The sequence below is a fragment of the Euprymna scolopes genome, chromosome 9 (genome assembly GCF_053919585.1).
Source record: "Euprymna scolopes isolate OS-2025 chromosome 9, ASM5391958v1, whole genome shotgun sequence".
Lineage (NCBI taxonomy): Eukaryota > Metazoa > Mollusca > Cephalopoda > Sepiida > Sepiolidae > Euprymna > Euprymna scolopes.
Genome location: NC_136490.1, coordinates 37992456 through 38013573, shown reverse-complemented (window position 1 = coordinate 38013573; position 21118 = coordinate 37992456). Strand labels below are relative to the sequence as shown.

General features: G+C 32.5%; 5 non-coding genes across 5 annotated transcripts; 1 reads left to right on the top strand and 4 right to left on the bottom strand.

Annotated features, from left to right (window-relative positions):
- Trnar-ucu (transfer RNA arginine (anticodon UCU)) lies at window positions 1-73 on the bottom strand. Its single transcript has one exon. It is a non-coding gene; the product is annotated as a tRNA-Arg (tRNA).
- A 2883-nt stretch (window positions 74-2956) lies between these two features.
- On the bottom strand, window positions 2957-3029 carry Trnar-ucu (transfer RNA arginine (anticodon UCU)). Its single transcript has one exon. It is a non-coding gene; the product is annotated as a tRNA-Arg (tRNA).
- Window positions 3030-6926: 3897 nt separating this feature from the next.
- Trnar-ucu (transfer RNA arginine (anticodon UCU)) lies at window positions 6927-6999 on the bottom strand. Its single transcript has one exon. It is a non-coding gene; the product is annotated as a tRNA-Arg (tRNA).
- Window positions 7000-10965: 3966 nt separating this feature from the next.
- On the bottom strand, window positions 10966-11038 carry Trnar-ucu (transfer RNA arginine (anticodon UCU)). Its single transcript has one exon. It is a non-coding gene; the product is annotated as a tRNA-Arg (tRNA).
- A 4484-nt stretch (window positions 11039-15522) lies between these two features.
- Trnar-ucu (transfer RNA arginine (anticodon UCU)) lies at window positions 15523-15595 on the top strand. The gene has a single exon. It is a non-coding gene; the product is annotated as a tRNA-Arg (tRNA).
- Window positions 15596-21118: the final 5523 nt, after the last annotated feature.

The following is a 21118-nucleotide window of genomic DNA, read 5'->3' as shown; positions in this document are numbered from 1 at the left end:
CATCCCTGGTGGGATTCGAACCCACGGCCTCTGGATTAGAAGTCCAGCGCGCTATCCGCTGCGCTACAGGGACTCGATACGATGACGTGTCTACATGCTACTTTAAAATAGCTTTCTCGTCTAACCAAGCAAGCAAAAAATCAGTCAATGCAGTGTTCTATTACATTTAGTACAAGACCTTAGCTAATAACACACACACAAAGACGCATAGGTACACAGACACATACATATACAATCAATAAATTTAGAAAACTTGTACAGTTTAATTTTCAGTCAGGTTGAACCAAAAATACAATTGCGAATTAATTATTTGTTAAAACAAAACTACAGGAAGAAAAAAAAGTTTTACAGCAATATTGCCTTTGATTGAAATGAATTATTAACTACTATTTACTATTCGGAATACTCATTTTGTTTCTTTTTCCTTTGTATTAAGCTTCCAATTCGGAGCTGGTAAAATCGGAGTTTGTATGACAAATTGTTTAGATAATCATTCTCTATTTTCGGTTTTAGACACAGGGAAACAGTAAATGCAGACTCTGCAGACAAAGAAACGAAACAATAAACCACATAAAAAGTGAATGTAGCAAACTAGCCCAAAAATTATATAAAAATGCGAGTTATGCAAACAATTACATCTTGAACACACAGACAAATGGCACAAACATAAACCAGCAGCAGGGCTGGAAAATGAAAGTCACAATATCCTATGGGGCATGGATATACAATGGATGAACCCAGCCAAGCAAGAAGACTGGAGGTCATAATAGTAAACAAGAAGGAAAAGGCCTGCCAGATTGTAGATTTTTCCGTTCAGCAAACCACTGAGTAAATATCAAGGAGAATGCGAAATAGGGCAAATATACGGAATGGCCAGGGAGCTCAAACGGATCTGGAAAATGAAGAAAGTAAAAATAACACCACTAATAGTTGGAGCGCTAGGAATGATACCAAAACCTTGGATAAAGAATAGGAAAGATTAGAATCAGAGGGATGGCCGAGAAAATACAACGAATTTCAATAATGAATACTTCAGAAATATTAAGGAAAACCCTTGAATGTGGAAACTAACACCATACATAAACTACACACAAACTGGACATAGAAACGGCTAGAGATACAAAACACAAATGAACATCACATGAAATCATGAAAACTGAAACTGTTATAAATAAAAAAAACTGTTATAAATGAAACAACTGTTATAAATGAAAAAAAAAACCTGTTATAAATGAATAAACTGCCTACACCTTTTCTCTCTTTTTTTTCTTCCTGTGATGTCACAATAAACAGGCACACCACCAAATAGTGAAAGTCAAGGAGGAAAGGTAGATCGAGGAGAGAGAGAGAGAGAGAGAGAGAGAGAGAGAGAGAGAGAGAGAGAACATTATTCAGACCTACGCTGGAAATATGCAAAGAGGATTGAGTCCTTGGAGCGGCTTATTGCCACCCAAATTCCAGTGACGACCAATGGTCGCCACCAACGGGAAATCAATGGTGTTGCGATAACGCAAATTCTTTTGCGAAAGAAGAGAATAGTACTGGAAACCTGGGGAGACTTGTTGTCACTAAGACTCTAGAGAACGCCATAGTTAACAGATACTACGCTATGATCACAACCAAAGGGCCACAACGGTACAGGAAGACTTTTTGTCACTCACACTCCAGAGAAAACCACAGGTTGTTTCCAAGGAGAATTCTTTATCGGTGGTCTGTATGAAAACTACGAGTGCATAATATTAATAATAATAATAATAATAATAATAATAATAATAATAATAATAATAATAATAATAATAATAATAATAATAATAATAAATGTGTAAATGACAAAAAATAATTAGAAAAATACATAACACAAAACACCGAAAGAAGAGCAAGAGACACCGATAAAACAAACAACTCTGAAAAAGAAAATGCAAGAAATCAGACGAAAAACAAAAAAAACAGAAAGAGAAACAACTACAAATGATGAGACTGACAAAATAACACTCGGAAATGGCTATAAATAGGAAACATATACAGGGAAACTTAATTCTTAATAATAGCCGTACAAGATAACGCGATTAAACCAACCGCATTAAAGCAAGTATCAACAAGACACAAGTAAACAGCAAGCGCAGAATCCGAAGAAAAAGAGACGAAACAATAAATCACATAATAAGCGTATGCAGCGAACTAGTCCCCAAAAATATAAAAATAGATACGATCATGATGGAAAGAAAGTACTGAATCTTGAACACCCAGACAAAAAGAGTGAGAAAGATCAAGGTGTATGGAAAGGCAAAGGAGAGGAAACACCAGCCAGACCTCCACTAGAGGAGTGCAAAGAATACAGTGACCACGGGGAGCTTTTTTTCTACCCAATTTCTAGTGAAGACCAATGGTCGTTGACAACGTGGAAACATTGGTAAGCGGCTGTTGCAATAACTCAAATTCAGTTCAGTTCAGTTATCGAAAGATGTGGAGAGTATTGGAAAACTGGGGAGACTTATTGTCTCTCAGACTCGAGAGAACACCACAAGTTGTCCTCAAAGAGATACATCTGATGATTTCTTGTTAGTAAATAATAATAATAATAATAATAATAGTAGTAAACATTTAGTTCATAATTTAACTCTTAAGTGTCAGCTAACATTGCTAATTGGTCTAGTATATATATATATATATGTATATATGTATATATTAGAAAAAAGGTGGAAGTAAAATAATCCATGATATTTAAGTTATTAGCACTTATTTCTAACAAATTGAAGTGTGTGTTCTGTAACAGTTTATATATATATATATATATATATATATATATATATATATATACATAAACTATTTTTTTAGAAAATACCAATGCGAACATTATTTTTAGAAAACACCAATACGAATACTTTTAAGTCGTTATACAATATGTCTAATTATTTGTAACACTAAACAAGCGATCGATTCACATAAAAAGAACGATCATCCCTGGTGGGATTCGAACCCACGGCCTCTGGATTAGAAGTCCAGCGCGCTATCCGCTGCGCTACAGGGACTCGATATGATAACATGTCTACATGCTACTTTAAAATAGCTTTCTCGTCTAACCAAGCAAGCAAAAAATCAGTCAATGCAGTATGCTAGCAAATTTAGTACAAGACGTTAGCTAATAACACACACGCACAAAGACGCACAGGTACATAGACACATACATATACAATCAATACATTTAGAAAACTTGTACAGTTTAATTCTCAGTCAGGGTGACCCAAAAATACAATTGCGAATTAATTATTTGTTAAAACAAAACTACAGGAAGAAAAAAAAGTTTTACAGCAATATTGCCTTTGATTGAAATGAATTATTAACTACTATTTACTATTCGGAATACTCATTTTGTTTCTTTTTCCTTTGGATTAAGCTTCCAATTCGGAGCTGGTAAAATCGGAGTTTGTATGACAAATTGTTTAGATAATCATTCTCTATTTTCGGTTTTAGACACAGGGAAACAGTAAATGCAGACTCTGCAGACAAAGAAACGAAACAATAAACCACATAAAAAGTGAATGTAGCAAACTAGCCCAAAAAGAATATAAAAATGCGAGTTATGCAAACAATTACATCTTGAACACACAGACAAATGGTACAAACATAAACCAGCAGCAGGGCTGGAAAATGAAAGTCACAATATCCTATGGGGCATGGATATACAATGGATGAACCCAGCCAAGCAAGAAGACTGGAGGTCATAATAGTAAACAAGAAGGAAAAGGCCTGCCAAATTGTAGATTTTTCCGTTCAGCAAACCACTGAGTAAATATCAAGGAGAATGCGAAATAGGGCAAATATACGGAATGGCCAGGGAGCTCAAACGGATCTGGAAAATGAAGAAAGTAAAAATAACACCACTAATAGTTGGAGCGCTAGGAATGATACCAAAACCTTGGATAAAGAATAGGAAAGATTAGAATCAGAGGGATGGCCGAGAAAATACAACGAATTTCAATAATGAATACTTCAGAAATATTAAGGAAAACCCTTGAATGTGGAAACTAACACCATACATAAACTACACACAAACTGGACATAGAAACGGCTAGAAATACAAAACACAAATGAACATCATATGAAATCATGAAAACTGAAACTGTTATAAATGAAAAAAACTGTTATAAATGAAAAACTGTTATAAATAAAAAAAACTGTAATAAATGAAAAAACTGTTATAAATGAATAAACTGCCTACACCTTTTCTCTCTTTTTTTTCTTCCTGTGATGTCACAATAAACAGGCACACCACCAAATAGTGAAAGTCAAGGAGGAGAAGAAGATCGAGGAGAGAGAGAGAGAGAGAGAGAGAGAGAGAGAGAGAGAGAGAGAGAGAGAGAGCATTATCCAGACCTACGCTGGATTTATGCAAAGAGGATTGAGTCCTTGGAGCGGCTTATTGCCACCCAATTCCAGTGAAGACCAATGGTGGCCACCAATGGAAAATCAATAGTGTTGCGATAACGCAAATTCTTTTGCGAAAGAAGAGAATAGTACTGGAAACCTGGGGAGACTTGTTGTCACTAAGACTCTAGAGAACGCCACAGTTAACAGATACTACGCTATGATCACAACCAAAGGGCCACAACGGTACAGGAAGACTTTTTGTCACTCACACTCCAGAGAAAACCACAGGTTGTTTCCAAGGAGAATTCTTTATCGGTGGTCTGTATGAAAACTACGAGTGCATAATAATAATAATAATAATAATAATAATAATAATAATAATAATAATAATAATAATAATAATAATAATAAATGTGTAAATGACAAAAAATAATTAGAAAAATACATAACACAAAACACCGAAAGAAGAGCAAGAGACACCGATAAAACAAACAACTCTAAAAAAGAAAATGAAAGAAATCAGACGAAAAACAAAAAAACAGAAAGAGAAACAACTACAAATGATGAGACTGACAAAATAACACTCGGAAATGGCTATAAATAGGAAACATATACAGGGAAACTTAATTCTTAATTATAGCCGTATAAGATAACGCGATTAAACCAACCGCATTAAAGCAAGTATCAACAAGACACAAGTAAACAGCAAGCGCAGAATCCGTAGAAAAAGAGACGAAACAATAAATCACATAATAAGCGTATGCAGCGAACTAGTCCCCCAAAATATAAAAATAGATACGATCATGATGGAAAGAAAGTACTGAATCTTGAACACCCAGACAAAAAGAGTGAGAAAGATCAAGGTGTATGGAAAGGCCGAGAAGAGAAAAACACAAGCCAGACTTCCACTAGAGGAGTGCAAAGAATACAGTGACCGCGGAGAGCTTTTTTGCTACCCAAATTTCTAGTGAAGACCAATGGTCGTTGACAACGTGGAAACATTGGTAAGCGGCTGTTGCAATAACTCAAATTCAGTTCAGTTCAGTTATCGAAAGATGTGGAGAGTATTGGAAAACTGGGGAGACTTGTTGTCTCCCAGACTCCAGAGAACACCACAAGTTGTCCTCAAAAAGATACACTTGATGATTTCTAGTAGGTAAATAATAATAATAATAATAATAATAATAATAATAATAATAATAATAATAATAATAATAATAATAATAGTAGTAAACATTTAGTTCATAATTTAACTAGTTTATATATATATATATATATATATATATATATATATATATACATATATAAACATTTAGTTCATAACTTAACTCTTAATTGTCAGCTAACATTGCTAATTGGTCTAGTATATATATATATATCTATATCTATCTATCTATCTATCTATCTATCTATCTATCTATCTATATATATATATATATATATATATATATATATATATATGTATATCTATGTTAGAAAAATATCATCCCTGGTGGAATTAAAATAATCTATCATATTTAAGTTATTAGCACTTCTTTCTAACAAATTGAAGTGTGTGTTCTTTAACAGTTCATATATATATATATATATATATATATATATATATATATATATATATATATATATATAAATAAAATATTTTTTTAGAAAATGCCAATGCGAACATTTTTTTTTAGAAAACACCAATACGAATACTTTTAAGTACAATATGCCTAATTATTTGCAACACTAAACAAGCGATCGATTCACATTAAAAGAACGATTATCCCTGATGGGTTTCGAACATGAAATCATGAAAACTTAAACTGTTATAAATGAAACAAAAACTGTTATAAATAAAAAACTGTAATAAATGAAAAAAAAAACTGTTATAAATGAATACACTGCCTACACCTTTTCTCTCTTTTTTTCTTCCTGTGATGTCACAATAAACAGGCACACCAGCAAATAGTGAAAGTCAAGGAGGAGAGGAAGATCGAGGAGAGAGAGAGAGAGAGAGAGAGAGAGAGAGAGAGAGAGCGAGAGAGAGAGAGAGAGCATTATCCAGACCTACGCTGGATTTATGCAAAGAGGATTGAGTCCTTGGAGCGGCTTATTGCCACCTAAATTCCAGTGAAGACTAATGGTCGCCACCAACGGGAAATCAATGGTGTTGCGATAACGCAATTTCTTTTGCGAAAGAAGGGAATAGTACTGGAAATCTGGGGAGACTTGTTGTCACTAAGACTCTAAAGAACGCCACAGTTAACAGATAATACGCTATAATCACAACCAAAGGGCCACAACGGTATATATATATATATATATATATATATATATATATATATATATCTATCTATATATATCTATATATATATATATATATATATATATATATACCGTTGTGTATATATATATATATATATATATATATATATATATAAACTATTTTTTTTAGAAAATACCAATGCGAACATTATTTTTAGAAAACACTAATACGAATACTTTTATGTAGTTATCCAATATGTCTAATTATTTGTAACACTAAACAAGCGATCGATTCACAAAAAAGGAACGGTCATCCCTTGTGGGATTCGAACCCACGGCCTCTGGATTAGAAGTCCAGCGCGCTATCCGCTGCGCTACAGGGACTCGATACGATGACATGTCTACATGCTACTTTAACATAGCTTTCTCGTCTAACCAAGCAAGCAAAAAATCAGTCAATGCAGTGTTCTATTACATTTAGTACAAGACCTTAGCTAATAACACACACACAAAGACGCATAGGTACACAGACACATACATATACAATCAATAAATTTAGAAAACTTGTACAGTTTAATTTTCAGTCAGGTTGAACCAAAAATACAATTGCGAATTAATTATTTGTTAAAACAAAACTACAGGAAGAAAAAAAAGTTTTACAGCAATATTGCCTTTGATTGAACTGAATTATTAACTACTATTTACTATTCGGAATACTCATTTTGTTTCTTTTTCCTTTGGATTAAGCTTCCAATTCGGAGCTGGTAAAATCAGAGTTTGTATGACAAATTGTTTAGATAATCATTCTCTATTTTCGGTTTTAGACACAGGGAAACAGTAAATGCAGGCTCTGCAGACAAAGAAACGAAACAATAAACCACATAATAAGTGAATGTAGCAAACTAGCCCAAAAAGAATATAAAAATGCGAGTTATGCAAACAATTACATCTTGAACACACAGACAAATGGCACAAACATAAACCAGCAGCAGGGCTGGAAAATGAAAGTCACAATATCCTATGGGGCATGGATATACAATGGATGAACCCATTCAAGCAAGAAGACTGGAGGTCATAATAGTAAACAAGAAGGAAAAGGCCTGCCAGACTGTAGATTTTTCAGTTCAGCAAACCACAGAGTAAATATCAAGGAGAATGCGAAATAGGGCAAATATACGGAATGGCCAGGGAGTTCAAACAGATCTGGAAAATGAAGAAAGTAAAAATAACACCACTAATAGTTGGAGCGCTAGGAATGATACCAAAACCTTGGATAAAGAATAGGAAAGATTAGAATCAGAGGGATGGCCGAGAAAATACAACGAATTTCAATAATGAATACTTCAGAAATATTAAGGAAAACCCTTGAATGTGGAAACTAACACCATACATAAACTACACACAAACTGGACATAGAAACGGCTAGAGATACAAAACACAAATGAACATCATATGAAATCATGAAAACTGAAACTGTTATAAATGAAAAAAACTGTTATAAATGAAAAAAAAAACTGTTATAAATAAAAAAACTGTAATAAATGAAAAAAAACTGTTATAAATGAATAAACTGCCTACACCTTTTCTCTCTTTTTTTTCTTCCTGTGATGTCACAATAAACAGGCACACCACCAAATAGTGAAAGTCAAGGAGGAGAAGAAGATCGAGGAGAGAGAGAGAGAGAGAGAGAGAGAGAGAGAGAGAGAGAGAGAGAGAGAGAGAGAGAGCATTATCCAGACCTACGCTGGATTTATGCAAAGAGGATGTAGTCCTTGGAGCGGCTTATTGCCACCCAATTCCAGTGAAGACTAATGGTGGCCACCAATGGAAAATCAATGGTGTTGCGATAACGCAAATTCTTTTGCGAAAGAAGAGAATAGTACTGGAAACCTGGGGAGACTTGTTGTCACTAAGACTCTAGAGAACGCCACAGTTAACAGATACTACGCTATGATCACAACCAAAGGGCCACAACGGTACAGGAAGACTTTTTGTCACTCACACTCCAGAGAAAACCACAGGTTGTTTCCAAGGAGAATTCTTTATCGGTGGTCTGTATGAAAACTACGAGTGCATAATAATAATAATAATAATAATAATAATAATAATAATAATAATAATAATAATAATAATAATAATAATAATAAATGTGTAAATACACAAAAAATAATTAGAAAAATACATAACACAAAACACCGAAAGAAGAGCAAGAGACACCGATAAAACAAACAACTCTGAAAAAGAAAATGCAAGAAATAAGACGAAAAACAAAAAAAACAGAAAGAGAAACAACTACAAATGATGAGACTGACAAAATAACACTCGGAAATGGCTATAAATAGGAAACATAACCAGGGAAACTTAATTCTTACAACAGCCGTACAAGATAACGCGATTAAACCAACCGCATTAAAGCAAGTATCAACAAGACACAAGTAAACAGCAAGCGCAGAATCCGTAGAAAAAGAGACGAAACAATAAATCACATAATAAGCGTATGCAGCGAACTAGTCCGCAAAAATATAAAAATAGATACGATCATGATGGAAAGAAAGTACTGAATCTTGAACACCCAGACAAAAAGAGTGAGAAAGATCAACGTGTATGGAAAGGCAAAGGAGAGGAAACACCAGCCAGACCTCCACTAGAGGAGTGCAAAGAATACAGTGACCACGGGGAGCTTTTTTGCTACCCAAATTTCTAGTGAAGACCAATGGTCGTTGACAACGTGGAAACATTGGTAAGCGGCTGTTGCAATAACTCAAATTCAGTTCAGTTCAGTTATCGAAAGATGTGGAGAGTATTGGAAAACTGGGGAGACTTGTTGTCTCCCAGACTCCAGAGAACACCACAAGTTGTCCTCAAAAAGATACACTTGATGATTTCTTGTAGGTAAATAATAATAATAATAATAATAATAATAATAATAATAATAATAATAATAGTAAACATTTAGTTCATAATTTAACTAGTTTATATATATATATATATATATATATATATATATATAAACATTTAGTTCATAACTTAACTCTTAATTGTCAGCTAACATTGCTAATTGGTCTAGTATATATATATATATATATCTAGTATATATATATATATATATATCTATATATATCTATCTATATATCTATATATATCTATATATATATATCTATATATATATATATATATCTATATCTATCTATCTATCTATCTATCTATCTATCTATCTATATATATATATATATATATATATATATATATATATATATATGTTAGAAAAATATCATCCCTGGTGGAATTAAAATAATCTATCATATTTAAGTTATTAGCACTTCTTTCTAACAAATTGAAGTGTGTGTTCTTTAACAGTTCATATATATATATATATATATATATATATATATATATATATATATATATATATATATATATATATATATATATATATATATATAAATATAATATTTTTTTAGAAAATGCCAATGCGAACATTTTTTTTTAGAAAACACCAATACGAATACTTTTAAGTACAATATGCCTAATTATTTGCAACACTAAACAAGCGATCGATTCACATTAAAAGAACGATTATCCCTGATGGGTTTCGAACATGAAATCATGAAAACTTAAACTGTTATAAATGAAACAAAAACTGTTATAAATAAAAAACTGTAATAAATGAAAAAAACTGTTATAAATGAATACACTGCCTACACCTTTTCTCTCTTTTTTTTCTTCCTGTGATGTCACAATAAACAGGCACACCAGCAAATAGTGAAAGTCAAGGAGGAGAGGAAGATCGAGGAGAGAGAGAGAGAGAGAGAGAGAGCATTATCCAGACCTACGCTGGATTTATGCAAAGAGGATTGAGTCCTTGGAGCGGCTTATTGCCACCTAAATTCCAGTGAAGACTAATGGTCGCCACCAACGGGAAATCAATGGTGTTGCGATAACGCAATTTCTTTTGCGAAAGAAGGGAATAGTACTGGAAATCTGGGGAGACTTGTTGTCACTAAGACTCTAAAGAACGCCACAGTTAACAGATAATACGCTATAATCACAACCAAAGGGCCACAACAGTATATATATATATATATATATATATATATATATATATATATATATATATATATCTATATATATATATATCTATATATATCTATATATATATATATATATATATACCGTTGTGTATATATATATATATATATATATATATATATATAAACTATTTTTTTTAGAAAATACCAATGCGAACATTATTTTTAGAAAACACTAATACGAATACTTTTATGTAGTTATCCAATATGTCTAATTATTTGTAACACTAAACAAGCGATCGATTCACAAAAAAGGAACGATCATCCCTGGTGGGATTCGAACCCACGGCCTCTGGATTAGAAGTCCAGCGCGCTATCCGCTACGCTACAGGGACTCGATACGATGACATGTCTACATGCTACTTTAACATAGCTTTCTCGTCTAACCAAGCAAGCAGAAAATCAGTCAATGCAGTGTTCTATTACATTTAGTACAAGACCTTAGCTAATAACACACACACAAAGACGCATAGGTACACAGACACATACATATACAATCAATAAATTTAGAAAACTTGTACAGTTTAATTTTCAGTCAGGTTGAACCAAAAATACAATTGCGAATTAATTATTTGTTAAAACAAAACTACAGGAAGAAAAAAAAGTTTTACAGCAATATTGCCTTTGATTGAAATGAATTATTAACTACTATTTACTATTCGGAATACTCATTTTGTTTCTTTTTCCTTTGGATTAAGCTTCCAATTCGGAGCTGGTAAAATCGGAGTTTGTATGACAAATTGTTTAGATAATCATTCTCTATTTTCGGTTTTAGACACAGGGAAACAGTAAATGCAGACTCTGCAGACAAAGAAACGAAACAATAAACCACATAAGTGAATGTAGCAAACTAGCCCAAAAAGAATATAAAAATACGAGTCATGCAAACAATTACATCTTGAACACACAGACAAATGGCACAAACATAAACCAGCAGCAGGGCTGGAAAATGAAAGTCACAATATCCTATGGGGCATGGATATACAATGGATGAACCCATCCAAGCAAGAAGACTGGAGGTCATAATAGTAAACAAGAAGGAAAAGGCCTGCCAGATTGTAGATTTTTCAGTTCAGCAAACCACAGAGTAAATATCAAGGAGAATGCGGAATAGGGCAAATATACGGAATGGCCAGGGAGCTCAAACGGATCTGGAAAATGAAGAAAGTAAAAATAACACCACTAATAGTTTGCGCGCTAGGAATGATACCAAAACCTTGGATAAAGAATTGGAAAGATTAGAATCAGAGGGATGGCCGAGAAAATACAACGAATTTCAATAATGAATACTTCAGAAATATTAAGGAAAACCCTTGAATGTGGAAACTAACACCATACATAAACTACACACAAACTGGACATAGAAACGGCTAGAGATACAAAACACAAAAGTAAAATCACATGAAATCATTAAAACTGAAACTGAAATATAAAAATAGATACGATCATGATGGAAAGAAATCTTGAACACCCAGACAAAAAGAGTGAGAAAGATCAAGGTTTATGGAAAGGCAAAGGAGAGGAAACACCAGCCAGACCTCCACTAGAGGAGTGCAAAGAATACAGTGACCGCGGGGAGCTTTTTTCTAGTGAAGACCAATGGTCGTTCACAACGTGGAAACATTGGTAGGCGGTTGTTGCAATAACTCAAATTCAGTTCAGTTATCGAAAGATGAGGAGCGTATTCGAAAACTGGGGAGATTTGTTGTCTCTCAAACTCCAGAGAACACCACAAGTTGTCCTCAAAAAGAAACACTTGATGATTTCCTGTGTGATTAATTCTAACGAGTAAATAATAATAATTGTAGTAGTAGTAGTAGTAGTAGTAGTAGTAGTAGTAGTAGTAGACATTTAGCTTACAATTTAACTCTTAGTTGTCCGCTAACATTTCTAATTAGGGTAACATATATATATATATATATATATATATATATATATATATATATATATATATATATATATATATTAGGCACCGCCAAAACTGGGGGGGGCAGGTCAGTACTTTTTGACGGACCGTCTTTTTAAAAATCTACCAAAAATCAGGTAATTATCGGATCAATACGAAATTTTCAGCGATTATTAAGAGAAGAATGAACTTTATAACAGTGTACTTATTTTTCATAAACGATATTTATATATTTATATTGTTTTACTTACAAAACACCCCCTTGTTTTGAAGTGGGAACAAATATGCTTAAAATAATCATCTGAAACTGAACACAACATATTGTGTTGTTGTAAGGGACAGAATTATAGATTAAAAAAAAAAAAATTGTTTGCATACCTTATTTTGACGTCTGAATATCAGAACTTCGATTGTGTTTAATTATCCCGCTTTTGAGTTTTGAAGTGTGAAATTCGGTGAATATGTTAAGTAAAATAATTAATTTAAGTTAAACAAAACAAAAAAAAATTTTTTTTTTAATATTTATACGAAAAAAGCCATTTTAAATTTTTTTATAAATAAATTAACAATTTATTTTTAGCGAGCCGAATAATGCATGACCATTATTAAACAGGGCATGCTTTGAATAATCGATACAAAAAAAAAATTCGATAAATATTGTGCCCTTTGTGTTAAAAATAGCATCATTTTTTTCGATCCCGTTTGAAAACGTTTGCCGCCTTTCGACTACGGTGGACCAAACGCGCTGAAATAATTTTTTTTTATTCTGCTTTAAATTGCCCCCCCCCATTTTGGGGAGCCTGGCCCCCACACACATACACATTAAAAACCAAACTCATACAAATGGTCACCCATCTGGTACTGGCCAGCCTCAGCTTAATAATACATTGAAATTTTCGTAACTGAAAAATAAGGTTTTTTGGGCCTGTTTAGTTTTCCATAGTTTTCTTCTTATAAAACGCAAACGTAAACAGAGTCGATTCTAGACTCTACATCGACGCGAAATATCTGGTTAGCTATATGAATAAGTGGAATTATTTGAAATTCAGGTACTTATATTATAATATTTTTGCATATTCTCTTAGAAAATCATCCTAAATCTTAGTTAGACAATAAATGAATAAATTAATTATTTCAAAACCTTTTTTTTTTTTTTAAATATTTAAGTACGTTTTTTGTGCAAGACAAAAAATTTCAATTGTTAACTTTTTGGGAAAATTTAACATTTAAAATTTAATTAAAAATAGTAGAAAAAGTTTTACATTTTTCTGTTTTCTATATGATAAAATTCAGGGTTTTATCTTTCTGGAAAAAAAATTTACTCAGAAATAAATGATTTTAATAAATGTGATTTAGTTTTAAAAAACAACAACAACTTGATTTTGCGGCCATTTTTGGCGGTGCCTAATATATATATATATGTAAAGCTGACTGTGTGCGTGCGTGTGTGTGTGTGTGTGTGTGTGCGTGTGTGTGTTTCTGGTCACGAATAGCATCCTATATGGTTGACTATTTTAAAATACTTTTGAGTGGCACTATATATATATATATATATATATATATATATATATATATATATATATATATATAAAGCTGAACATGTGTGTGTGTGTGTGTGTGTGTGTTGACTGTTTTAAAACTCTGATTACATATAATTATAAAAGATGTATCGAGACAAGAAATGGGTATGTTTGATCTGGCAGAACGATCTTTCGTTAAAATTGTGGGGTCTGCGTTCGCGCCTGGTCCACAAAGTATGGAAATAAAAAATTTAAAAATAAAAAAAACAACGTTTACAAGTGTTTTTGATAAAGATGTGCATAATAATACTTTGATACGTATGTTTTAACTTAAATAGGGATGGTATAATAAAATTGTGGCGTCTACGTTCGCGCCTGGCCTCCATAGAATGGAAATAGGCACAAACTTTAATAAAGACTTTTCATATCTATCTACGTAAGTATACTTAAATAATTATGTTTCAGTTTGAAGAAATATGGTATAATAAAATTATGGCGTGTTCGTTCGCATCTGACCTCCATAAAACGGAAATATGTTACAAAGTTTAACAAGGTTTTTTAATATAAATCCACAGAATGTTGTGATAAATGTTTCAGTGTGAACAGGTATGGTGTAATAAATTATGGGGTTTATCTATTTTATTTTTACTTTCATCATATTTTGCTTTGGTTTTGATACCCCACCCCAATTCGAAGCTATCTCTTTACAACCCTTCCTTTTCATAACCTATCATACTTTCATAAAGCAGACTCCATTTTCTGTAGGCTGTTTTTGAACCCAGTCAACGACGGGTACTTTTACTAGTATATATATATATAAGAAAAAACTGCCATACCTGGTGGGATTCGATAACCCATGATATTGAAATTATTAGCACTTCTTTCTAATAAATTTAGGTGTGTGTTCCGCAACAACATACAGTTTATACATATGAAAGAATACTTTTAGAAAACACCACAACGAATACTTTTCAGTAGTTAAAGAATGTTACTAATTACTTGTAACACTAAATACGCGATCGATTTACAAAGAAGTATAAACATCCCTGGTGGGATTCGAACCCACAGGCTCCGGACTAGAAGTCCAGCGCGCTATCCCCTGCCCTACAGGGACTTTACGTGTGTGATAACTCAACATGTTATTTAAAATAGCTTTCTTGCCTAAACAAGAAAGAAAATAAAATTCAGCCTAAGCAGTATTCGATTAGATTTAGTACAATAACACACACACACACACACACACACACACACACACACACACACACACACACACGTATGTGTTATTGTTATTGTACTAAATCTAATAGAATACTGCTTAGGCTGAATGTTTTTTCATTCTTGCGTAGGCGATAAACTATTTTAAATTAGCATGTTGAGTTACCATAACTGTAAAGTCCCTGTAGCGCAGGGGATAGCGCGCTGGACTTCTAATCCAGAGGCCGTGGGTTCGAATCCCACCAGGGATGTAATACTTTTTATGTGAATCGATTGCTTGTTTAGAGTTACAAATACTTAGTAATATTGTTTAACGAATTAAAAGTATTCGTTATGGTGCTTTCTAAAAATGTTCTTTTATATATATATATATATATATATATATATATATATATATATATATATATATATATATAAACTGTATGTCGTTGCAGAACACTTAGAAATGTTGGTGGATAATTAAGAGTTAAATTCTAAACTAAATATCTAATCCTCCTCCTCCTCCTACTACTATTACTACTTTTGTTATAATTTACTCATTAGAAGCACTGCTTCTAATGAGTAAGAAGCAGTCACACAGGAATTCATCAAATGTATTTCTTTGAGGACAACTTGTGGTGTTGTCTGGAGTCTGAGTGACAACAAGTCTCCACAGTTTCCCAATAATCTCCACCTCTGTCGATAACTGAACTGAACTGAATTTGCGTTATCGCAGCGGACGTTTACCAATGATTTGTCGTTGGCAACGACCATTGGTCTTCACTGGAAATTTATTAGAAAGAAGTGATAATATATATATATATATATATATATATATATATATATATATATATATATATATATAAAACTTGACCTGTACGAGAAAATGCATGTTTTTCAAATTTTTAAAAAGTTTTTTTTTCTGAAGATTATCCTAGATTACAGACTAAAGTATCATATTAGCAGAAAAAAATTTTGAAAAAAAAAAAAAATGACTTTTTAGAAGGGGGTTCACTTTCTCATTATAACGTTCTACTCCATTGGTACCTGACTTACTGTCCCTTTCTTTACTGATGTGTCATGTGGTTAGAACATTATAACGAGGAAGTGAGCTCCCTTCGTAAAAGTCATTAATTTGTTGTTGTTTTTTTTCAATTTTTTTTCTGCTAATAAAGGGTGTTCGCTAGAAAAGCGGGAAATTTGAAGGTCAACTTAGATCATGAATAAAATGCGTGATTGCTATTTTTTGATTTGTGCCGTGTGAGTTTTGTAAAAATAAATCGCTGTTTGACGCTGTGAAGTGCACGGAGCATATTTTAAGTATGTATGAGTATAATATAACATTTGTATTGGAAAACTTTGTAAAAATTATTCTTTGTAAAAATAAATCGTTGTTTGACAAATTTACCGCTTTTCCACCGACCACTTTGTATGATCATTAAGTCTGTAATCGGTAAATATAGGGATACACTACAACAGAATTTAATTCTGCTCTGGAAAAAAAAATGTCTTTTCGACATTACCCCCCCCCCACTTGGAGTGCTTTTCTTCTTTTTCGCATAATTTTAAATGTTCCACAAAAGATTCATACGCCATGTGAAAAGGCAGTTTGCCACGTGAAGGCACATTCAACAACCATCGTTTATGTTACCGCGTAAACGGAAGCTGTAAAATGGCGGAAAGTAGTTCGTGGGTTCAGGGGTTAATGCCATGCAAACGGTAAATTTGCGCCGGGTTTGATTATCAGAGTCGTTGTCAGCGACCTCGATTACCACTTAAAAACAAATGTGAGTGGTTGGTGTTCTGTTTTAGCGTACCCCTATATTTACCCTGTAATCTATGATAATCGTCGAAAAAATATATATAAAAAAAAAATGAAGTGAAAAACATGCATTTTTAAGGGGTAGTCACTCTCGTACAGGTTCACCAAATAAAAATTTATTTGTAATAATTGTTGGTAAATTTTTACTTTTTTCCATCTTAACACATTTAAAATGACGACATTTAATGGATTTTGGGTGTGCTGAAAACGAATATCGCATTAAAAGTTTGCGCAGACAAGGATTGGTCTGGATTTTAAAACATTTTTTTCCAATAAGAAATGTCAGTGGTGTCCGCTATTCTTAACACGAGGAGGAGAGCCTGTTTCGTAACACGCATGCGAATTAGTACTTTTCAGTTGGGGGAAAACGTGGCCTCCGGGAATAACAATGAATGACATTGGATAGTAAATGTCTAAATCTACAGAAAACTACTTGTTTGCGCCCAATTTAAATGTGATATTCGTTTTCAGCATATTCAGAAAACCTATAAAAGTCATCATTTAAAAGGTGAGTAGCGAGGTGGAACGACAGTAAAGAAAAACAAAAATCTATTCTTTATTAACTACCAGTTAAATAGTAATTCGTCTAGTATATGTAAAAATAGAAAGTAAACGTTATACATAGCGGGATTCAAAATCACGCTAAGACTCCTTGACACGGTATCTTATCTTTATCTTTTATTTCTCTGTAGTTATTTTTCTGCTGATGAATAAGCGTTCGGCTCATTTTGCATTGTCAGGCGAAGGTTTGCAGTTTCTGACTCACGTTTTTTTTTTTTGTATACTTAATACGGTAGGCACGGCCACAACGGAAGGAGAGAGTAAATATTTTATTACGGAGTCTCTCTTTAAAAATCAAAGTAACTATCCAATCAATATGAATTTTCACCGATTATAAAGTGAAGAACTTATAATGGTGTATATTTTTAGTAATCTATATTAAAATATATTTTATTTGCCTACAGCCCCCTTCTTTATTTGTGGTTACGATTATGCTTATAATAATCAGCTGAAACTGAGTAAAATATATTGTATTGTGAGGGTTGTGTGAGGATTGTGAATAAAACAAACAAACAAACAAACAAACAAACAAACAAAAAAAGAAATAACTGCGCACGTATCAGGTTTTAAAGTTGTAAAACCCGAATTTTGAATGTGTTTATGTTTTCATCTTTTGTGTTTTGAAGTGTGAAATTCGTTGGATATGTCAATAATAATTATTCTTTTTCAGATTAACAAAAAAATTATATATTTTCATTATTTTTGCGAAAAACACTACTTTTAAATGTTTGAAAAATAAATTAATAATTTTCTTTTACTGAGTCCAATATTACTAATATACCATTAAATAGGAAATGCCTTGAAGAATCGATATCAAAAAAGAAAAAAGAGCGATAAATAATTGCGCATTTTGATAAAAATACGATAATTTCTTTAAAACATTTCTTGTTACTTGTTTATCAATTTACTTATGGGCACCTATACGTGCTAAAATAGTTGTTCTATATTTACAAACAGTTGTTTTCTTCCCCTTTTCCAAAATTACGAATTATGTCTTATAAAGCCTCTTGTAGTTCCTTAAAAAAAGGAACGTTAAATTTTGGATTTTTTGGATTTCGACATATTGAGATAAAATATAAAATTATTTGAAATTCAGGTATTTATATTATAATATATTTACATATTCTTATAGAAAATCATCCTAAATCTTATTTAGACAAAAAAGGAATTAATTGATTAAAAAACCTTTAAAAAAAATTTAATTGTTTTATCTCTCGATATAAAAAAAATCAAGATGAATGATGTTTTTCTTTTTTAATTGAAAATTTAAAATTTTATTAAACATAGTAGAAAAAGCTGCTCAAGGATAATGGATTTTGATAGATTTTAATTCGTTTTAGAAAACAGCAACTTTTTCTTTCACTTTTTTAGCTGTGCCTATAATACGGACAGAACTTTAGTTGAAGCATGATGCCTTATTGAAAGACAGAAGTAGTTAATATAGGGTGCCCCCCCCCAAAAAAAAAACAGAGAGCATTCAATTGTTTCTCTGCGCATTTTAAAGTCAACGGAGAAAAAAGAAGGCCAAAGACCCTAGTATTTTGATGTGATGTTTTGAATATAATAAACTAGTTATGATCAAAGTTTCATTTCATTCGGACAAAACACTAAGAAACTGAACCTTATTAGAGTTGGGGCCCGTTTATTTTGGGCTACCCTGTATAGTAGAACGCTGACTGCATTAACAAATTTGATTCATGATTTAAGTTGTAATTACCGACTATTTATAACGTGTATTATTAATTCAGTTTGTTAATGTAGTCACCGTTCTTATTTCTAATCCCTATGTGCCCTGTGTATAATAAAAGAGGCGCAATTTTTCCCCTCTGGACCAGAATCCCGTAAGTTTACAACAGATGCCACATACAAATTTATTATGCCCAAACCTTCGACCCCCCTGTCTTATCTAACTAAACTACGTCGTTTCAGACACAGTTATTCTTTATATTAAGATCATAGATTGTATCCTAGGAGAGGCATTACACTATTGTCCAGATCTTCCGACGAAGGAGTTCGTATTTTCCCCTCTTCTTGACAAGTCCTCCCACTCTCCCAGAGAAGACCGGGTAAATATATAACCATTACAACTATTTTGCCCTGACACCCTTATTAACTGGAGTAAACACTCTCAAAAATACAACTACCATTAGACGTCACTATTCGAAAATAATGATTTCTCCCCAGTAACATTTCTCCCTATTCTCATTGGCTGTTACCTAGAAATTCTATTATTCCGGAACATACAAAATACGAACACATCAGCTTTTTATTAAAGATGTCTGCTCGATCTACATGCATTTACATCTAATGAAACTACTCTTCCTTTGTTCTTAACAGTCCAAACTTTCTTCCTTTACGCATTTGATTTAATAAACATTATCGTCAAAACTTTTGAGACGAATATATAAACGAATCTGTGGCGTATCTCTATGAAATAGACTCCAACCCAGTTACTTCGCTCATGTTTTCGTGGACCAGCGGATAAGAGGGTTCGCGTCGTAACTTATGGGTTGCACGTTCGCGCCCATTCATCGGATGGATTTTTTTTTCTTTGAAAGTTTAACCATTTACACAGGGTTATTTTTGTGATTTTTTGCTTTTTAGTTTCCTGTTTTTATCTCTTTTTTTTTTTTGTACTTTTCATGCTAGAATTACGTATACCTTTTGTTTTTTTTTCTCCGTTTTCCTCGATTTCTTCTATTGTCGATTCCACATAGTTTTATTTCTTCTTTTTTCTTTTTAATTTTCCTCTTAATTTGGACAAGACTGGAGTTTAGGTGGAAAAATAACCTCGAGCCCTCTATCACATAAAAAGAACTAATTTCCTATCGTCACCGGTACGTTATCATGAAAACAATATATACAATTTTTTTTTTATATAATTAAACAATCAATAACTTCTTTAATGATAAATTCCTTGGCCTTCGGGTCAACTACTTTAATGATAAATTTCTTAGCCTTCGGGTCAAGATCAAAGTGTAGTATCTGTTCTTCAGATGCTGCACTTCAATTTCTTGTTCTCTGTCGGTGGAGGAGAGATCCTTCACGACTGAGACAATTTTTATTTTTGTCCCTTTTCTCCACATTAAAAAACGACCCTGGTGTCTAACTCTGTCCTGTGAGGAGACATTGTAAATAGGGACTTCTTTAATGATAAACAATATTAATACAAATAGAAATATTAGATTATCAGAAAATATTAACAAATTTAGACAATATAAATACAACTTTTATAAACTTTTTAACTATGAAAACCTTCTCCAGTTTAAGTTGATGTAATTTAGCATATAAACGTGTGGACCACTTCGATCATGGGAAATATGAATATGACACAATTATACATGAACGAAACTTCATTGACCCCTCGATACACATGCAAACCATAGAAGGTTTATGGTTCCATTGTAAAAAA